Genomic DNA, 18673 nt, shown 5'->3' with positions numbered 1-18673 from the left:
ACAAATTTCTGTTAACTTAAGCATAAAGTAATAACTTATTTACCTTGGTAGAACGTCTACTCTTAAGTAAGTGATGCATTCGGGGTGAGGACAACCTTTACTTTAACTTGAATCTCACGAATAACTCCGTCCCCCTTACTGGGCGACCCTTGGTATGATTATTGCATCAATTTCATGATGCCTTACTTCATAAGGTGTCTATTTAGGTAGTAAACCTATCCCATGCTCGGTCATCTTCACCATATACCAGAACAAGTAAACTCTTCATCACAGGCACCTATACTCGAATGAATTCATTCATTCTAAGCTAGATCGTCTTAGAATGTGAAAAACTAAATCTAATAAACCCACTCCACAGGGCGTCTATACTCGGATGACTCTATTCACCCTGGGCTAGGACGTCTTACCATGTGCCAAATTAGCTAATTCAACAAATAAATTTATCTCACAGAGCGCCTATGCTCGGGTAGTCGCACTTACGCTGAGCTAGGTCGACTTACCATGCACTAAATCAAGTAAATCGTCAATCAGATTAACCTTACTGGGTGTCTATGCTCGGGTAGACGTACTTAAGCCGAGCTAGGTCGACTTACCATGTACTAACTCAAGTACATCAACAAACAAATTAATCTCACAGGGTACCTATGCTCGGGTAGACGTACTTACGCCTAGCTAGATCGACTTACCATGTGTTACATCAACTCTATTCAATCAAAACTAATGCACCATCTTCTGAGAACAAATTTATCACTAGGTGATCTCGTTAAGAAACTTCTTCAAGAAAAAAAAGAGCATCACCTTAAACATCATATTGTTAAAAAAAAAACATCAAAACTTGAGATTGGCCACGTTCCACGTTCGTGGGATGGCTCCCCCTTCCCGAGTTTCCAACTTATATGCTCCATTTCCGAGAACCTCAACTACGCGAAACGAGCCAGTCCACTTTGGAGATAGCTTGTTCTCCTGCTGGTAGGGGTGGACCTTTCGCATCACCAAATCGACAACCTTGAATTGCCGAGGTTTCGTCTTGGTCTTGTGCTTTTACTCCATCCTTCTCTTTAAAGTCTCCGAGTTGATACAAACATGATCACGCACTTCGTCCAACAAATCTAGGTTCACCTTCTTTCCTTCATTGGATTCTTCAACAACAAAGCTTTGAAACCTGGGAGAATTCTCTTGTATCTCCACTGGTATCGTGGCATCTGACCCTTATACAAAACTGAAAAGTGTCTCTTTGATTATTGATTGAGGGGTGGTGTGATAGGACCACATGATTTTGGGTATTTCTTTTGACCAAGTTCCCTTTGCCTTTTCCAATCTCCTCTTCAACCCCCTTAGTAGGAATCTTTAGCTGACTCAGCCTGACCATTCGTCTAGGAGTGTTCTACCGAAGCGAATACCTGCTTTATTCCAAGCTTCAAGCACAACTTACCCAACTGTTGACTAGCAAATAGAGTTCTGTTGTCGGAAACTAGGTTATGGAAGAGGGCCAAGCACAACCTTCCATGAAAGGCAAGAGCCAAGTCAAGAGCGTCTAAGACAAGCTAGGAGCGTCTAGGACAAGAAGACCAAGCTAGGAGCGTCCAGGACAAGCTAGGAGCGTCTAGGACAAGAAGACTTGGATCAAGCTATGAATGGGAGAGTGGCATACTAGCACATATTCCGTGAAGGCCCATCAAGTGTATTTTAGCTTTAATTGGGGTGTAAATAGCATAGCCATGTGGACACATGTTTATTTTTCTGCACATTAGAATTAAGGAGGAGTTAACCTTGATTAGCTAAAGGTTTCTAGAAGCCTTCACTAATCAAGGGACGGTTTTGGAAGCCATGTGAACCCATGTGCACCCATGTGCTCCATGTGCCCATGTGCCTCACATTTCCATTTCATTTGGCTTCCATTTGTGTAGCATTTAGGTCATCAAATCTGGTCCTCTTTAGCCTATAAAAAGAGGAGCATACACCTTGTATTTTCAAGATTAAGGAGAATAATGTTATGCTGCCAACATTGTGCCATACATTGCTTTTCCCTAGTTTCTAGGATCTAATCTTCATCTTCATCACCTACCATAGGGCTGGCCGAACCTCCCTCTTTCCATACACATCATGCACCTTCAAGATCACCATAGCTCCTAGGAGGATCTTGCACATTTCAATCCATAGCTTCCGCACCCTTGATCCTAAATCCGAGAAGAGCTCCATGAATTTGCCATCATTTGGTATCAGAGCATAGGTTCTTCAAAGATGAGTAGTTCTTGGTCATTTTCATTTTGAGTTCTTCTTTATTTCATGTTGTTCATCTTGTTTTCATACTTGTCTTGCTGTTTTTAATTTTTTACTTTGATTTGGTGTGCTATTTGGAAAATCCAATCGGTGCACTTTGCTTAATTGATCTTGAGCAATCCTTGTGCAATTTTTGGTAGGATTCCATACACCTTTGAGTTGCTGTTTTTATTTTAGGTATTTGAGTCTTTATTGCAATTTTATTTGGTTCATTTTATGCTCTTTGAGTCTTTTAATTTCTGAATCCATATGTGTTTTGTCTAGTCTTGTTTTTCCAAAATGTCATCAAATCATAAGTAGTACTTTGTTTGGCTTATTTGTTTCTTGATTTTGGTCTAAATTTTTGTTTTGAATCTGCTGTGTTCTTGATCTTTTGGTGCCTTTTATTTTTTAGTTTGAGTTCATATTTGTGTTTAGATCTACACAAATTCCTTTTCATTAATTCAATTGTGTTTGTCTTTTGGTATCTTGCTGTTTTTTCCAGTTTTTTACAGAATCCCCTGTTTTACACACTCTATGCTGGCTGTTTTGTTTAAGAAAATTATTTCCCTACATAGGAAATTTTTTATTCTCTGGATTATGCAAGATTGAGGTGTTACAGAAAAGACAAAAAAAGAATCAGCTCAAAAGATTCAATAGAAAAAAAATGACAAATATTTTAAAAACAGTGTGCAAATCTGGGCGCTACAGTTGGCGTAACTGAACACTGAATTTGAAAAATTTATTAAAAAAAATGGTTCATGCGTTTGGAGTGAAACCAACGCCAGAATTTATTTAAGATCTTGAATATTTTGCATATAAATTTTCAGAATCAAATCTTAAAGGGGCAGCTCAGCATAAATCGGGGAAAATCACGTTCTCTGGCCCACAACAATTTTTCAGTGGTGCTGTTTTTTTATTTTGAAATCTATTCTAGTGCTATTCTTAGGATTCATTTTGTGTGCCTACCTTTATTTGAGTACCTTTATTTGCTTGTCTAATATTTCTTGGAACTCTTTCTAGTTGTCACAATCTAACTCCATTTGTGTGGTACTGTTTTTCCAATTAAATTGTTTCTTGCTTTCATTCTTTGGCTTCTAGATTTGGTGCTGGAATTGATTCTCAATTGGTGCTTATTTGAGTGGAAATTTGACTTGAGTAAGGTCTAGTCTTCTTGATAGGTGCTGGAATTGGAGAATTAAGTCCTTAATTCTAAGGGGAACAAAAGCAAAGGCAGAAACAAATACTTCTCAAAACACCACAAACACTTGGAGGGCCCAACAAGAAAGACAACCAAGGAAGTGCCAATAGCAAAAAAAGATCAACAAAGGGAGTTTTCTTAATTTTCTTTGCAACTTAACTTGTGTTAATTACTTCTTTAATTACGTGATTAGACGGTGAGTGTGTCTTCAAGGGCTCCAAGTGTCCAAGAAGCCTCACCTGGGGCCGACTAGTGTAGAGTTTACTAATTAGCAATTGTTAATTGTTTTTAATTACATTTCCTTGCTTAATTAGCTACGTTTTTCATGTGTGTTGCCTTGTTTAAGCTTTGTTAATTCGTCTTGCTTGGTTACTTAGTTAGATTGCATTGTTTTCTTGCATTAAAATCTAATTTCTCAACTTAATTGTGTTCTAAGTAGTTTACTAAGAGAAAGCTTTGTGTGAAGACATTGAGGGATAGTTTTTGGCTAAGGCAAAGGCTTGGTATTGAAGTAGTCCTTTGTGAATCACCTCCCTTACCTGGAAAACTACCTTCTTTGACTTTCCTAAATTTTCTCAAGGTAAAATACTTGTATACACAAAACTTTAGCCATGTCTTCTTCTCCTCACTCTCCAAAGTCTATTGAAAGTGAAGTAAAATCTATAAAAAAAACTCTTTTGAAAGAAGTTTCACAAGCTGTGCAAATGATTTCTTTTAGACAATTGGAGAATGAGACTAAAATTAATGAGTTGGCTAAAGCCCAAGAAGAGAAATCACAAAAATCACAAAAATCAAAAAAATCTCATACTCATGCATCTAAAAGTAATGAGTCTCTAGGGGAGGGGAGCCTTAGAATCAATGACTATTACCAACCACCCCCTAGAAGAAATAGGCAAAGGGAACAAGAGGGGCCAAGGGAGGTTAGAGTAGACCTACCTCACTTCCATGGTAAAGAGAATGTAGAAATCTACCTAGATTGGGAGATGAAAGTAGAACAACTCTTTGCTTGCCATAGGGTGAGTGAAGAACGTAAGGTACCCCTAGCCGCCCTTAGCTTCTAAGGGAATGCTATGTATTGGTGGACCTCTCTCGAAAGAGAAAGACGTCTTCATAGGGAACCTCCCATTACATATTGGAATGACCTTAGGGGAGCCCTAAGACGTCGTTACATACCTTCCTACTACCATAGGGAGTTGATGGACAAGCTCCAAAGACTCCAACAAAAGAACATGAGTGTGGAAGAGTATAGGCAGAAAATGGAGTTCTACATGATGAGAGCATCCATTAGGGAAGAGGAGGACACCACCATAGCTAGGTTCCTTAGTGGCCTATCACTTGAGATAAGAGATAGGGTAGAACTCCTACCTTACTGATGTGATTCCAATAGCCACATAGAACAAGATTCTTGACATTTTTAGGAATCACCTTGAGCTGGAAAATATAGAGGCACTTTTCTTAGAGTTGGATCATGGTTCTAAGACAAGAACTCACCAATAACTAGTACCAAATCCCAAACTCATTTGGATGAACCAAATATTGTCAAATTGAATCAACAAAGATATTAAAACTGGAATTGACCGAACAGAATTGAACAAATGATCAAATGAACCGAACCAAAACAGAAATTAAAAACAGAAACAGAACATAGTGCTGGAAAATAGAAAAACCGAAACTGAAAAACTCAAGAACACAAAGCAACATGAACAATTGAAGAAGAAGAAAGGAAGGAGAAGAGAATGCTCATGAAGATAGAAGGAGGATGGATGATCTCGCCACTAGAAGTGTGGAATGCTCCTAGATGAGAGTGATGCCGCCACTTGAGGACTCCATTGATCCATCAAGATAAGACTAGAGAAGAAGGCTCCAAAAGCTCTCCAAAGGTCACTCAAAATTTGAGTAGAGTTTTCTTAGATTAATTCCAATCTGAATTTTACAAAGAGAGCACCTCTATTTATAGCCTAAGGTGCTGAAAATGCAAGCTAAAACAATTCAAATTTCCCTCCCAAAGCTAGCTAAAACCGGCGCCTATTTCAAGCCATGAGGAAGGTGTGACTCCTTCCTTCACTTTGGCACCTCCTATTCTACTTCTACACCTATCTACTAACACACCCCCCTAAAGCTCCTAACTAAAGCCTAAAAGATGCTATAACAAAAGAGGTTTCTAAAGTTTCCCTCTAAGCACCTTCAACTAAAGAAACTACAAAAAGAGAAAATAAATGTCCTCTAGCTCCCAAAGCTTTGAACATGCTTCTTGTAATCCTTTGAGGTGGACTTTGACCTCCATGGGCGTCCTCCATTTGTGCCTCCACCTCTTCTTGAGCTTGATGATTGGCCTTCATGTCCTCTTGAGTTTGATCTCCATCATACTCCCCGAGTTGGAGAGAATTCGACCACGAATTCTGGAGACCTACAGAAAAAGGAGTTAGATCGCTGACATTAAAAGTATGACTACCTAAGAATGTATCAGGCATATCTAACTCATAAGCATTGTCATTAATCCTCTTGAGGACTTGGAAAGGTCCATCCCCTCGAGGCATTAGTTTGGACTTCCTTTGAGTAGGAAAATGATCCTTCCTCAAGTGAAGCCAAACCCAATCGCCCTCATCAAACAACAATGCTTTTCTCCTTTTATTGGCAAGTTCAGCATACTTGCCAACCTTCTTCTCAATTCTCTTCTTGATGTCTTTATGCAAAGTTTTCACAAAAGAAGCCTTTTCATCCCCATCTTTGCACAAGACATCTTCAAGAAGGGGAATAGGAAGAAGATCAAGAGGTGTTAGGGGATTAAACCCATAGACCACCTCAAAAGGAGAATGGGAGGTGGTAGAATTTACTACTCGGTTATATGCAAACTCAACATGGGGTAGTAAATTCTCCCACACTCTAGGATTCCCCGAAATAAAGCATCTCAATAGTTGTCCCAAAGTTCTATTCACCACCTCGGTTTGACCATCAGTTTGTGGGTGGCAAGTGGTAGAAAATAAAAGCTTAGTGCCAAGCTTGCCCCACAAGGTCTTCCAAAAGTGACTCAAGAACTTAGGATCTCTATCGGACACTATAGACCTAGGAATCCCATGCAAGCGAACCACTTCTTGGAAGAAGAGGTTTGCAATGTGGCATGCATCATCCACTTTGTGGCAAGGAATAAAGTGAGCCATCTTTGAAAAACGATCCACTACCACAAAAATGGAGTCCTTTCCCTTTGATGTCTTGGGTAAGCCTAAGATGAAATCCATAGATATATCTACCCAAGGCATTGAAGGGATAGGAAGAGGAGTATAAAGACCATGGGGATGCATTTTAGACTTAGCTTTGCGGCAAGCTATGCATTTATCACACAAACTATGAACATTTTTATGCATATGAGGCCAAAAGAAATGTTCATGCAACACATCCAAAGTTTTAGCAACCCCAAAATGTCCCATTAAACCCCCCTCATGAGCTTCTCTAACAAGAGATAATCTAATAGAGCATTGGGGAACACAAAGACGTTTTCCTTTAAAAAGAAAGCCATCTTGAATAAAAAAGTCTTTGTGTCCTCCTTTAAGACACTCTTGATAGATGGGAGAAAAATCAAGGTCATCATGATAAAGTTCCTTAATGTGATCAAAACCAAGATATTGAGAGGTTAAAAGATTTAGCAAGGTGTATCTTCGAGAAAGAGCATCCGCCACAATATTTATTTTGCCTTGCTTGTGTTTGATCACATAAGGAAATTGCTCAATGAATTCCACCCACTTAGCATGCCTCTTGTTAAGTTTGTTTTGGCTTTTCAAATATTTAAGAGATTCATGATCACTATGTATCACAAACTCTTTGGGAAAAAGATAGTGTTGCCAAGTAAACAAAGCCCTAACAAGTGCATATAATTCCTTATCATAGGTGGAATAGTTGAGATGACTTCCCTTCAATTTCTCACTAAAATAGGCTATGGGGTGGCCCTCTTGAAGGAGAACAGCCCCAATACCTATACTTGAAGCATCACACTCAATCTCAAATGTCTTAGTGAAATTAGGAAGGGCCAAAATGGGAGCATTAGTCAATTTTTCTTTTAAAGTATCAAAAGCATTTTGTTGTGCTTCTCCCCAATGAAAGACCACATCCTTTTTCACTATGTCATTGAGTGGTGCGGCAATGGTACCAAAGTTTGGGACAAATCTTCTATAGAAAGAAGCTAGTCCATGAAAACTTCGGACCTCATTCAAAGATTTCGGTGTAGGCCAATTTTGAATGGCCACCACCTTTGTTTTGTCCACATGGACCCCTTTACAACTCACAACAAACCCTAGGAATTCTATATGATCAAGAGCAAACATACATTTAGCAAGGTTAGCATACAAATGTTCCTTCCTAAGGGTTTCTAAAACTTGCCTAACATGCAACCTATGGTCATTCAAAGATAAGCTATAAATGAGAATGTCATCAAAGTAAACCACAACAAACTTACCAATGAAAGGTCTAAGAACATGATGCATGAGGCGCATGAAGGTACTTGGTGCATTAGTTAAACCAAAAGGCATAACTAACCACTCATATAAACCAAAGTTGGTCTTAAAAGCCGTCTTCCATTCATCACCCGGTTTGATACGGATTTGATTGTAGCCGCTTTTAAGATCAATCTTTGAAAAGATTTTAGAACCATGTAATTCATCCAACAAATCATCTAGTCTAGGTATGGGATGCCTATACTTAATGGTTATGTTATTTATGGCCCTACAATCCGAACACATTCGCCATGTGCCATCCTTTTTTGGCACTAAGATGATAGGCATAGCACAAGGACTCATGCTATCTTGCACCCACCCTTTCTCAATCAAAGCCTCAACTTGTTGGCGAATTTCCTTGGTTTCACTTGGATTGGTCCTATATGTTGGACGATTTGGTAAAGAAGAGCCCGGTATCAAATCAATTTGGTGCTCAATCCCTCTCAAAGGTGGAAGTCCATTTGGAGGATCTTGAAACACATCTTTGAACTCTTCTACCAAATTTTCCAAGCAATGAGGACTATCAACAAGTGATTCTACTCTAAGAGTTCTAGGGATGGCTAAGAAAAGAGGATGATGAGCCACTATTTCCCTTTCAATGTCACGCCTAGACACAAGGAGTGTAGGCTTAGAACTCTTATCTTTTTTATCTTTTTCACTCTCCCTCTTTTTCTTCATGATAACTTGGTCCTCATGGACTTCTCTTGGAGAGAGAGATTTTAAAGTAACCTTGTGACCATGGAATTCAAAAGATAATTTGTTGGTAAAGCCATCATGTAAAACTTTTCTATCAAATTGCCAAGGCCTTCCCAAAAGAACATGAGTGGCTTCCATGGGCACAACATCACATAATACCTCATCTTTGTATTTTCCAATGGAGAAATGGATGAGGACTTGTTTATTAACAATTATTTCTCCTACTTCACTAAGCCATTGTAACTTGTAGGGCTTTGTATGAGAGATAGTAGGTAATCCAAGCTTATCTACTACTCTTGTACTAGCCACATTTGCACAACTACCCCCATCCACTATCAAGGAACAAATGTTGTTTTGAATAAGACATCTTGTATGGAAAATATTTTCCCTTTGACTTTCATCAAAAGGTTGTGAAACTTGTCCAAGAAGTCTTCTCACAACTAACAAGTCCCCTTCAAGTGGACATTCGCTCTCTTCCTCACTAGATGCATGAGAATGCAATGAATGCTTTGGAGAATCCGAATCATGCTCACTAACTACAATGCCCTCATGCATGTACATACTTCGTTTGGAAGGACAATTTGCAGCAATATGACCATAACCCATACATTTAAAGCATTTAGTGTTAGATGTTCTAGTGGGAGACTTAGGTCTAGAAGTAGATGGCTTAGATTCCTTGGGTTTGAAAGAAGAATCTTTGGAAGGATGTTTAGAAAAATAAGTTTTGTTCCTCCAAGACTTGGAGTAGTATCCATCATTGGAAGCATTTTTAAAAGAGTTTTTCTTACCAAGTTGGGCTTCCACCTTCATTGCAAGATGAACTAAAGAACCCAATGATGAATACTCTTGTAACTCAACAATGTCTTGAATATCCTTCCTAAGACCACTCACAAACCTAGCAACCATGGCTTCTTCACTTTCTTCTAATTCAATTTTAAGCACAAGCGTCTCAAGCTCCTTATAATATTCATCCACATTTAGCGTGCCTTGTTGAAACCGTTGGAGTCTCAACATGAGGTCTTTCCTAAAATGTGGGGGCACAAACCTAGCGCGCATATGATCCTTTAAAGAGTTCCAAGAGTCCACGGGAGGACCCTTGTGATAGATAATGTCCTTTACAATTCCATGCCACCATTTCATGGCATAATCACTAAACTCTAGGGTGGCTAGCTTGAGCTTATGCTCATCTTGGATCTCATGGATCTCAAAAATTTGTTCACACTTAGCCTCCCAATCTAAATACACATTTGGATCACTAGAACCATTAAAACAAGGTAGTTTGATCGAAGGAAGCTTGGACTTTGCATCATGGTAGAAGCCATTGCCGTAGTGAATTCTTTCCCCTTGGTGATGATGTCTTTGTCCATGGACTTGGGGTGGAGGTCTCCTTCTCCTATGCTCATCTTCACGGCCAACATCATTTGAAGAAGCTCTTGAAGATGGTCTATGAGAATGATGTCCATCATGGATAGAAGGAGATGGTCTAGCTTGTTGTACCTCCATCTTTAGCATTTTCTCCTCCAACCGTCTAATTGTTCTTTGAGCTTCATGTAATTCACCAAGAATTGAAGCTTTGGAAGGAGAATTCTACTTGTAGGATGCATCACTTGAAAATCCAGCCATTTGTAATTAAAAACAGCAAACACACAAAAACAGCAAACAAGTTAAAAATTAGCAAAAACAGTGAGCTTTTTGGCAATGAAACTGCCGAAGTGAACTAAGGCTGAAAAGATATCACTCTCAAAGAAATAATGTTCTTGCACCAATCTGATCTTGAGGCCTTGGAATCCTCAAATGAAATATGTCAAAGCAAGCACACCAATCTTAAGAGCAAACCACCACAAAACCAAAGAAACAATAAAGACAAACAAGAAAAGGTATAAGCAAGGAAAGGTAATTGCAAAAGGAATACTATATGTAAGACAAACTCAAAGAGTAAGAATGAAAGACAATCAAGAAAATAAAGAACTCAATGAGAAAAGTAGGCACACAAAAGAATACTTAAGGAAAAGCTCTAGAGTAGATGAAGAAAACAAAAAAATTTAGCTACTGGAAATTTTTTTTTTTAAAAAAAAATGCAAACTGTGCTTGATATTCACTGATTTAACTGGAACGTTGTAGAGCGAACTGGATTATGAAATTTATACCACAGAAACTTCAAGATGTTAACTCAAAAATGGCACTGGAATCAATTAAAAACAGTAAGCCAATTGAGAGAAATAAATTTTTTAAAATCGCTGCCAGATTACCGTATTTTTTTTTCGGTAGGAATGTACACTTTTTTTATTTTATTTATCATTTTTTGTGTACTTCATATTTTTTAATGATTTTTTTTCTATTCTTTTCTAACACTTTGAATATCTCAAATCCAGAATTTCAGAATTTTAAAGTACGTAAATCAATTGCAATAAGGAAAAACAGTAAGCACTTTTTTCAGAAACAGAGGAATCCTAATAGGAATAAAAAACAGGATGATGAACTAGCAAAGACATAATAGAAAATGATGTATTGGAACTTGTATAGGTCTAGAATACAAGTATGAACTCAAATCTAAAAAGAAAATGCACAAAGGATCAACATCAATTTAGAAAAATTATATGACACCAAAGCAAGAAACAATCAAAACAATAAAAGTACTACTAGAAGTAATGACATATATGGAATAACATGACTAAGACAAAACTTGACATGATTACAAAATTAAAAGACACAACACAAATTTTAACAACAAGTGAAAGGAAGCTTAAGGTAAACTCTAGGAAGGATAATGCCATTCCAAAAGAGAAACCATACTCATAAGAATTATGAGTGCCATAAACCTTTTCACAAGCACTTGGAGCAAAAGAAAAAAAACAGCAAGAATACTCAAATAAAATTCTAAAACAGAAACTTAAATTGCAAGAAATTAAAGAGCTCTTGAAATAAAGTGCACACAACTCAACAATTAAACAAGAATGAACCTAAGACTCATGATACCACATGATGTGATTCCAATAGCCACATAGAACAAGATTCTTGACATTTTTAGGAATCACCTTGAGCTGGAAAATATAGAGGCACTTTTCTTAGAGTTGGATCATGGTTCTAAGACAAGAACTCACCAATAACTAGTACCAAATCCCAAACTCATTTGGATGAACCAAATATTGTCAAATTGAATCAACAAAGATATTAAAACTGAAATTGACCGAACAGAATTGAACAAATGATCAAATGAACCGAACCAAAACAGAAATTAAAAACAGAAACAGAACATAGTGCTGGAAAATAGAAAAACCGAAACTGAAAAACTCAAGAACACAAAGCAACATGAACAATTGAAGAAGAAGAAAGGAAGGAGAAGAGAATGCTCATGAAGATGGAAGGAGGATGGATGATCTCGCCACTAGAAGTGTGGAATGCTCCTAGATGAGAGTGATGCCGCCACTTGAGGACTCCATTGATCCATCAAGATAAGACTAGAGAAGAAGGCTCCAAAAGCTCTCCAAAGGTCACTCAAAATTTGAGTAGAGTTTTCTTAGATTAATTCCAATCTGAATTTTACAAAGAGAGCACCTCTATTTATAGCCTAAGGTGCTGAAAATGCAAGTTAAAACAATTCAAATTTCCCTCCCAAAGCTAGCTAAAACCGGCGCCTATTTCAAGCCATGAGGAAGGTGTGACTCCTTCCTTCACTTTGGCACCTCCTATTCTACTTCTACACCTATCTACTAACACCCCCCCCTAAAGCTCCTAACTAAAGCCTAAAAGATGCTATAACAAAAGAGGTTTCTAAAGTTTCCCTCTGAGCACCTTCAACTAAAGAAACTACAAAAAGAGAAAATAAATGTCCTCTAGCTCCCAAAGCTTTGAACATGCTTCTTGTAATCCTTTGAGGTGGACTTTGACCTCCATGGGCGTCCTCCATTTGTGCCTCCACCTCTTCTTGAGCTTGATGATTGGCCTCCATGTCCTCTTGAGCTTGATCTCCATCACTTACCAAGACTTGAATGACTTGGTTCAACTTTGCATTAAAGTTGAACAACAAATCTTGCGCAAAACTTCAAGTCAAAGGGTGAGTTCCTACTCTAGCTTTTATCCCAAGAAAGAGTTTAGAAGGGAGGGTAGCACATCAAAAGAAAAACAAAAAGAACCTACCAAACCCTTAACCAAAGAAACCTCCACCCCATCCATCTGAGTTAGAGATGTTAAGTGTTTCAAGTGCTATGGTAGAGGGCATGTGCAAGCACAATGCCCAAACCAAAGGACTTTGTTTCTCAAGGGTGTAGATGAATACACTAGTGGCGAGGATAAGCCTAGTGAGAGAGAGGAGGGGGGAGAGGATGAGAGGGTAGCTCCACTAGAGGGAGAATTGCTTTTGATTAGGAGAACCCTCAACAATCACCCTAGCACATCCATCGAAACATAAAGAGAGAACATATTCCATACAAGATGCAATGTTTTAGAAAACATATGTTCCCTCATTGTGGATAGTGGATCTAGTTGTAATTGTTGTAGTGCTAGAATGGTGGAAAAGCTTAATCTACAAGTAGTTCCTCACCCAAAACCTTACAAACTATAATGGCTTAATGAAAATGGGGAACTAAGTGTAGACAAGCAAGTGGAAATCAAGTTTTCCATAGGGAACTACAAAGACAAAGTTTTATGTGATGTAGTGCCTATGGAAGCTTGTCACATCTTATTAGGGAGACCATGGCAATTTGACAAGAAAACCTTGCATGATGGTCTCACTAACGAGATTTCCTTCACCCACAAGCTTAAGAAATTTGTACTTAGTCCTTTACCACATTCTCAAGTGGTGAAAGACCAAATACAAATGAAACATAAGAGGGATGAGGAAAATAAAAAAAAAGAGCGCTAGAAAAAGAGAAAATCCTTAGGGATAGGAAGGCGTGGGAGAAGAGTGTTCCTTCCCACAAGGTTGCTCAACAAGAAAAGCCTTTTGAAAACGTTTTGGAAAATTTGCTTCTTGTTGAACAACCAAGCCTTGTCTTTTGTAAAGGAACACTTACATGCACTGCCACAAGTAGTGAACTCATGAATCTACCTCCTCCAGTAGAAAAACTTTTAAGTGAATTTGAAGATATATTCTCTAATGAGGGACCCATTGGACTCCCTCCCATTAGAGGTATAGAACATCAAATTGACTTCATCCCGGGGGCAAGCCTACCAAATAGGCCCGCTTATAGAACAAACCCCGAGGAAACCAAGGAGATAGAATCACAAGTTCAAGACTTGTTGGAGAAGGGTTGGGTTCAAAAGAGCCTAAGCCCTTGTGCTGTACCTGTCTTGTCTTGTTGGTGCCCAAAAATGATGGAAAATGGCGCATGTGTTGTGATTGTCGAGCAATCAACAACATCACCATCAAGTATAGGCATCCAATCCCAAGGCTTGATGATATGCTTGATGAACTACATGGGTCAACCATATTCTCTAAAATTGACCTTAAAAGTGGATATCACCAAATTAGAATCAAAGAGGGTGATGAATGGAAAACTGCTTTTAAGACCAAATTTGGATTATATGAGTGGTTGGTGATGCCCTTTGGGCTCACTAATGCCCCTAGTGCATTCATGAGGCTCATGAATCATACCTTGAGAGATTGCATAGGTAAATATGTAGTAGTTTATTTTGATGATATCCTAGTGTATAGTAAAACCCTAGAAGACCATCTAAGTCACCTTAGGGAAGTTCTTCTAGTGCTTAGGAAAAATAGCTTTTTTGCCAATAGGGATAAGTGTACCTTTTGTGTAGATAGTGTAGTTTTCTTAGGTTTCATAGTCAACAAAAGGGGGGTGCATGTAGACCCCGAGAAAATCAAAGCCATCCGAGAGTGGCCCACTCCACAAAATGTAAGTGATGTAAGGAGTTTTCATGGGTTAGCTAGCTTCTATAGAAGGTTTGTGCCTAATTTTTCAAGCCTAACTTCTCCTTTGAATGAACTTGTTAAAAAAGATGTTGCATTTTGTTGGAATGAAAGGCATGAGCAAGCCTTCCAAAGGCTAAAAGCTCAACTCACCAATGCACCAATTCTATCTCTTCCAAATTTTTCCAAAACTTTTGAGATAGAATGTGATGCATCGGGGGTAGGCATAGGTGCGGTATTGTTGCAAGGTGGACACCCCATTGCATATTTTAGTGAAAAACTCCATGGTGCCACCCTCAACTATCCCACCTATGACAAAGAGCTTTATGCTCTTGTGCGAGCCCTAAAGACTTGGGAACACTACCTTGTGTCCAAAGAATTTGTCATCCATAGTGATCACGAGTCTTTAAAATATTTAAAGGGCCAACACAAGCTCAACAAGAGACATGTTAAATGGATGGAATTTCTTGAACAATTTCCTTATGTAATCAAATACAAGAAAGGAAGCACCAATATAGTGGCCGATGCTCTTTCAAGGCGGCATACACTCTTTTCAAAATTGGGTGCCCAAATTCTTGGATTTGATCACATAAGAGAGCTTTACCAAGAAGATCAAGAACTTTCATCCATCTATGCCCAATGTCAACATAGAGCGCAAGGAGGTTAGTATGTGTCCGAGGGATATCTTTTTAAAGAGGGAAAACTTTGCATTCCCCAAGGCACACATAGGAAACTCCTTGTCAAGGAATCACATGAGGGGGGACTCATGGGCTTTTTTGGAGTTGATAAGACTCTAGACCTTTTAAAAGAAAAATTTTGTTGGCCACACATGAGGAAAGATGTCCAAAGACATTGTTCTAGATGCATATCATGTTTAAAAGCAAAGTCTAGAACAATGCCTCATGGACTCTACACCCCTTTGCCGATTGCAAATGCTCCTTGGGAAGACATTAGCATGGATTTCATTTTAGGACTCCCTAGGACTGCAAGAGGCCATGACTCTATCTTTGTGGTAGTGGACCGTTTTAGCAAAATGTCCCATTTTATTCCTTGCCACAAGGTAGATGATGCTCAAAATATTTCTAGACTCTTCTTTAGAGAAGTGGTGAGACTTCATGGTCTCCCTAGAAGTATAGTATCCGATAGAGATCCCAAGTTTATAAGCCACTTTTGGAAAACTCTTTGGGCCAAACTTGGAACAAGCACTACAAAAAAACTTGTATAATGCGGCGGTTTTAATATGGCGGTTATTAATAACCGCCACAATCTGCCGTATAATACGACATTTTAGTAACCGCCACAATGATCCTTTAGAATATGGCATTTTTAACCGCCATAATTATCCTCCAAAATAAAATTCTCGCTTTTTCTTTCCCTCCTATACCATTCCTCTTTATTTTCATTTAAAAAAAATTAAAAATTTGTTAAAAATTAATTTTGTTTTTGACCAACCTTGTCTCCCACTCTTTGGACCAACCTTGTCTCCCACTTTGGAAACCAACTTCTTCTCCCTCGTGTCTTCATGAAACCAGCAGCATTTTGTCTTCCTCTTCTTTGGAAACCAACATTGTCTCCCACTTTGGAAATCGTCTTGTAGTGTCTTCATGAAACCAGCACCTTCTGTTCTCCTTCTCCGCTAACGCAACCTTCACGACCCACGAAACCCTCAGGCGAGCTTCACGAAACCCTCTGTCCGCCATTGCCGCTCCGCTCAAGGTTGTTCCTCTGACCTTCAAGAAACCCTGAGTCCGCCATTGTCGCCTTCGCGCCAGGTTTTTCAGGTCTGTGCTCACGAAACCCTAAACCTCTGTCTTGGGAGTGTATTTTTTGAAATTGTTATAGGTTAAAATCGTTAGCAGATTTGGGATTCTATATAGATTAAACAATGTTGCCATGTTCTATTCTAATTCATGTAACAAAACAACTTCACTTCAAATAATTATGAACTTCAAAATATTACCTACTAGGAGACGTTCTGGATCTAACCCGTGATTGTGAGAGGCATTTGCTCGGGCTGAATGAATGACCTACAATGTGTAGGATTTTAAAACAAATGCTACCAATTTTGCTTTACCATATAGAAGGTAATAGAATATAACCTTTCTCTCCACTGAAAATGAATATAACTTGAATCTAAATAATCATAAATTGTTGTGTTAAATGCAGACAAAATTGAAGTACGAGTGAGGATACTTTAGAATTTTATATTGGTCTTATAATTGGGAAAGTTAAAAGACAACTAGTGTTGCTACCTGATAGACAGTTTTTGCTGCTCGTTTTATTGTCAATTCCAACTGCATCAATGCATCTTTAACAAGCATGCCACGAACCAGAGCAGCAACTAAGTTGACCTTCTTTGGACTCTAAAATGCCACAGAAGACAGGGTATATAAAAAGTGTAATCAGTCAGATATGAACCAGACCCTTAAACAATCAATTAGTTTACACATCAAACCAAGGAAGGTATTCCAATAGCTTAAAAAATATGTTCTAACTTGTCTGCAAAAGTTGATAACAGATACTGAATATAGCATTATGAAATAAAGCATTACAACTTTTTAATACTCCTATTATAGCTATGCTGAATATACTTGTGATGATACTCTGATACTTGTTTATATTGCCAAATCAAATCAATGGTTTTCTTTAGCCTGCATTAGTGCTTACTTGAAAACCAAACGCACAGATGTGTGGGAACATTGAAGGTTAGAAATGGAGAGATAAAAAAATATAGTAGATACAGTCAAAGAAAGAGTGGTAAGTAGAAGTAGGATGGGGAACTATGAAACTGGGGGGCAAGATGGAATATAATTATTTGAATGTTATATAGAGACACGTTTTAATATTTTTATTTATCTAACAGATTAGGATCATTTGAACACCCATGGGGGCAAATGTCCATAGATTTAGCTCCTCTAAAGTGAGAGGAATGCAATTCAGCAATTGCTGATTAAAATATTGAAAGTTGATATTGTAATTAACTTCAGAATTTGTTACTGTTGGAATCACTCCTGACTTACCTAAGTTACAACCTCATTGGGGATTGCCTAAATTGTTCTCAAAGGAAATATGACTAAAGTAGAGTATATACTCGGGTGCAAACCTTGATTTATAAGTCATTTTTATGAGTTTGAATTAAACTTATACCCAAAGATTAGAAATTAGACATGTACTTGATTTTGTCACAACACTCAACTGTTGATGGTTCAATCAACAGTTATAACTACACTTTATTGGCTTTGTTTTGCTACCTAAATGATGATGGTTTAGTCTCACATTGTTTAGTGATATGACTAAAGTACAATACACAAGTGGGGTGATTACAAGCCAGTTTTATAAGATTAGGTTAGAGTTATACCCAAAGTTTAGGAGTTACACATGCACTTGATTTTGTCAAAACACTCAACTGTGGATTGTTCGATCAACATTATGTGTATTGTATTAGCTTGGTTGTAGAAGTACAAGCATTGTTTAAAAGTATGTCATTTGGGTTTACATATTCACCTCTTTTTCATCAGTATTATGCCATATTTATATATATATAGCAGTTCTGAAATGATATCAAAGATGGTGCAATTCTTGAGTTTGGCAGTGGCAGTTGCACTTGGAAAGATGAAACTAGTCCAGTCCAACAGAGTACAGCAAATTCTTTTACTTTCTCCACTCTCGAAATGATTTTAAAGGAAAAAAAAACAGTTTCCATAATAGCATGCAATTGAATTAGTTTAATTCATAAAATAAAATTTATTTCCTTTTTAAAAATATTTTTTGGCTTGTCAATAGCACCCCGTGGAGTAGTGCAATCACAGAACAGCATTGTGGAGCGGCTAGAGAATGCTACAAATTGAGCATTTCTAAATACATTCATCACATGCATTATACTGAATGAATAAAGTAGGATCTGTTTCACTATTTAAGTAATTAAAATACTTTTCCTTCGATGTTGCCATGTCTGGTATATTAAATGTTAAAAGTTTTCATTTGTACTTTTCGGCACTTAAAATTGGAATCATTTCATTCAAAATTCGTTCAATATATACTTGTTCAGGTCTACCAAACATGCTCTTAATGAAGGAATACCAACTACTGCATACAAGAAAACCAAAAGCAAACAATCATGAACACTGATATGCATCTCAAACCTGCTTTATTCCCTTTAATATTGCT

The sequence above is a fragment of the Phaseolus vulgaris genome, chromosome 9 (assembly GCF_000499845.2).
Source record: "Phaseolus vulgaris cultivar G19833 chromosome 9, P. vulgaris v2.0, whole genome shotgun sequence".
NCBI classification, from domain to species: Eukaryota; Viridiplantae; Streptophyta; class Magnoliopsida; order Fabales; family Fabaceae; genus Phaseolus; species Phaseolus vulgaris.
Note: the sequence above shows the minus strand (reverse complement) of the source record.